The 4,063-nt window shown below is 37.1% G+C and overlaps 1 pseudogene; it reads right to left on the reverse strand.

The window, feature by feature from the left end:
• Positions 1-270: 270 nt before the first annotated feature.
• On the reverse strand, positions 271-1,615 carry LOC118834585 (annotated as a pseudogene).
• Between the last annotated feature and the right edge of the window lie 2,448 nt (positions 1,616-4,063).

The raw sequence follows: 4,063 nt of genomic DNA on the forward strand, positions 1-4,063 counted from the left end.
CACACATATAAATGCACACACACATATATATATATATATATATATATATATATATGTGTGTGTGTGTGTGTGTGTGTGTGTGTGTGTATGTATGCATGTATGTAAAAAGTCTCTTTCTGTAACCCTTGATTATTGTTGAGCACCAAAGATAAGAAAAGCAAGGCAGGGTACAAAAACACAAAATGTCAACAGTAGTGGCAATGTTTTTGCTCCAGCCTAAAAGGAGCTTGCATTTTTCCCCCTTCAGTAATTTGAAAAAAATCTTCATCTTTAATCTGGGAGAAGCAAGTCATGCAAACAAAATCTGTCTCTGACGTGAGGTCAAACATCCTCATTCAGTTCTACATGTTTCTCCAGAAAAGTTATCAATTTTAAGAGTTTATTGTCATTTTTATCCATGAACTAGCTTTCTATAGGGATTCTATTAGAAAGCTGGTAGGCAAAGGCTTGTGCTGAATTGCCAATTATGATAGTTTTCAAAAGATCTCTTCCAAGGATGTTTACCTTGTACACACACTGAATGTTCACAGAAAAGATGGTGCTTTTTAGGCTCTAGCATGTTCAGGAACTTGTCTTCACATACCTTCTTAGAAGCAGTAAAAAGAATGATCTCATAAATTCGAGACATACGTTCCAGGGATTCCCTGAAGAATGGTCTTAATCTCACATAAACCTGATAAATTACATCTTGGAAAAGGACTGGAAAAGTGAGCGCACATCTTCTAGTTCATTTAGACTACAGCGCACTAGTGTTTCATCCAAGTCTAAGACTAGGAAAAATTCTGGTGTACTTTCTGTTTTCAAAGTTGTTCCTCTGTCAATAGGGAAACATGCTTGAAAATATAATAGGGGTCAAATACTTGCCAATCATCTTCATAGGTTGCTTCTGCATGGGCTGATGAATAACCACTATGTGGAGACATAGGTGCTATAAGAGGTGGTATATCACAATTAGCTATTTCTTCCACTTCTTCTATACCATCATTTATTGTATGTCTGATTTGGACTGCTTAATTTGAATAAGCTGTTCTCTTTGCTGATGTAGTTGCACTGGGAGTGATTTCATCTACCTGTTCCATATCAAGCTGTTTTACTATTTCTTTAGCATCCACAGGTTGTCCAGGGGAATCTGATCCTCATGTTCAATTTCTATTTGCTGGTGAGAAAAAGCTGAAGACAGGAGGAAAAATGGTCCAACAATGTAGTCCTTGGAGGACTCCCAGTGGCAGTATTATCTTCTAGTTTTCCACTTCGTTTTACATGCTGATTTGTCATTTCATACCTACCAGCTTCTCCATTTACTTGACTTTTCTGTCTTAGTGGAGATATCTGTTTAACTGGGCTTTTCTCCTGTCCAAGGTGTTGGTGCAATCAAGTTTTTATCTATGAATTCTATTGCATTCCTCTAGGAAGGATTTTCTGTCTCTTCCTTAGGTATCTTTCCCTTGATGATTTTTAATTAAAGAAACAAGCTAGTTTCATTCTCCTGTGTTTTTTTCTATTCATACAGATGAAACTATCTTCAGTCTCTGAATGTTTCCTCTTTGCCTTGATGGCACATTGTGTATGAATTTTCATTAAATGGCTAAGAAGCTTTCCGAGTTTTCAGCTCCATCTTTTATGGGTGCCACATGTAAAACTGTTGAATTGGAGATGGTTCACCTCCCAATGACTTCACATGTATCTGCTTCAATCAGCTTTGGTAAATAAAATAACCAAGCCATCCTGCTCAGATTTCTGATGCAGCTGCAAGAGTGACCCGCCTTCTCTCCTTAAATGTAAGTTGATAGTTCATGGCTCCATCCTCCAAGCAGAGGGGCAGAGGGTAGTAATGAGGTGTGCATACCAAGGATTAATTGGATCATAGGGGCATGATGGGGAAGTCAAAGAAATCCAAAATGAGTGCAGCTGATTGTGATGGTAGAAAAGTGCCCTTGGACTCTGGTGGAGGTCCAGCTGCACACCGTGTGGTGTCTCTTCAGCTTTCCTCACAACAGTAGCAGTAGCAGCAGCAACAGTAGCTCCCCCACCAGTCAACATTTCCCACCTACTCAAAATGTGACCTTCAAATATAAGTTTCAAAAGAAGTATAAAAAAGTAAACAGGAAAGAGAAATCATAAAAGAGTCAATAAGGTTAAGGTGTTCACATACATTCCTTCATGGGAAGATGACACTTCTAACTCTTAAAAACTTTTTCATTAAGGCAGTTAGAAGGAGTATACATAGACAGAGGGCATGGGCGTGAACTGACTATAATGGGATGATATCTAAAAATTAAAAGGTGAGAAAGAAGGATGGGAGAAGTAGAATGGGGTAAATTATCTCATATAAAAGAGGTGCAAAAGGACTTTTTACACTGGAGGGGAAGATGGAGGGGATGAACAATGCTTAAACCTTATCCTCATAAAAATTGGCTCAAAGAAGGAAAAACATACACATTCAGTTGGGTATAGAAGTCTATCTTACCTTATGGAGAAGTAGTAGGGGAAATGGATAAGGGGGTGGGAGGGTGCTTATAGAAGGGGAGGTGGATTGAATTGGGTGGTGGTCAGTAGCAAAACACCTTCGAGGAGGGACAGGGTAAAAGGAGAGAGAGAAGGAAAAAATGAGAGAAACTAGAATGGAGGGAAATACACTGCAATAACAACCATGAAAAAAATTTATAGCATCTTTCTCTGATAAAGGCTTCATTTCTCAAATAAATAGAGGTGAGTCAGTCAAATTTATAAAAATACAAGTCATTTCCCATTTGATAAATGGTCAAAGGATATGAACAGGCAGTTTTCAGATGAAAAAAATCTATAGTCACATAAAAATACACAAGACAGTATTTATTAGAAAAATGCAAATTTTAAAAAATCTGAGGTATCACCCCACACCTATCTGGTTGGCTAACGTGACAGAAAAGGAAAATGATGAATATTGAAGGGGATGTGGGAAAATTGCACTGTTGGTGGAGTTGTGAACTGATCTAACCATTCTGTAGAGCAATTTGGAACTATGTCCAAAGGCCAATAAAACTGTACCTATCCTTTGTTTGATCCAGCAATACCACTACTAGGTATGTATCCCAAAGAAATAAAAAAGGAAAAGGAAAAGGAAAAAGACCTATTTTCCCAAAAATACTTCTAGCAGCTCTTTTTGTTGTGGCAAAGAACTGGAAATTGAGAGGATGCCCATCAGTTGGGTAATGGCCAAAGAATTTGTAGTATATGATTGTGACAGAATACTATTGTGCTATAAGAAATGATTAGTAGGAGGCTGCCAGAAAAACCTGGAAAGACTTACATGAACTGATGCAAAGTGAATTGAGCAGAACCGGAAGAACATTTTACATACTACCTGCAATATTGTACAATGATCAAGTGTTAGTGACTTAGCTATTCTCAGTAATATAATGATCTAAGACAATTCCAAATGACTTATGATGAAAAATGCTATCCACTTTCAGAGAAAACTGAGGGAGTCTGAATGCAGATTGAAGCAAACTTTTTTTTACTTTCTTTTATTTTTCTGTTGTCTTTGTTTCGGTCTGTGTTTTCTTTCACAACACGAGTAACATGGAAATATGTTTGCAAAACTACACATATAAAACCTATATCAAATTCCTTGCCATCTCAGGGAGGGGGAACAGAAGGGAGGGAGGGAGAGAATTTGTTTGCTTGTTTTAAAATTATTTTATTTTTTTTAGTTTTCAACATTTACTTTTATAAGATTTTGAGTTCTAATTTTTCCCCCTTCCCAATACAGCATGCAGTCTTATATAGACTATACATGTATGATCATATTAATCATTTTTCCACATTAGTCATGTGGTGAAAGAAGGATCAGAACAAAAGGGAAACACCACAAGAAAGAAAAAATTAGAAAATAGTATGCTTCAATCTGCATTCAGACTCCATAGTTCTTTCTTGGATGTAGATATTATTTTCCACCATGAGGCTCTTGGAATTGTCTTACATCATTACAAGTTGTGCTAAGTCAGTCATCAAACAATGTTGCTGTTACTATGTATGGTATTCTCCTGGCTCTGTTCACTTCACTCAGCATCAGTTCATGTAA

The sequence above is a fragment of the Trichosurus vulpecula genome, chromosome 1 (genome assembly GCF_011100635.1).
Source record: "Trichosurus vulpecula isolate mTriVul1 chromosome 1, mTriVul1.pri, whole genome shotgun sequence".
In the NCBI taxonomy this organism is placed as follows: domain Eukaryota; kingdom Metazoa; phylum Chordata; class Mammalia; order Diprotodontia; family Phalangeridae; genus Trichosurus; species Trichosurus vulpecula.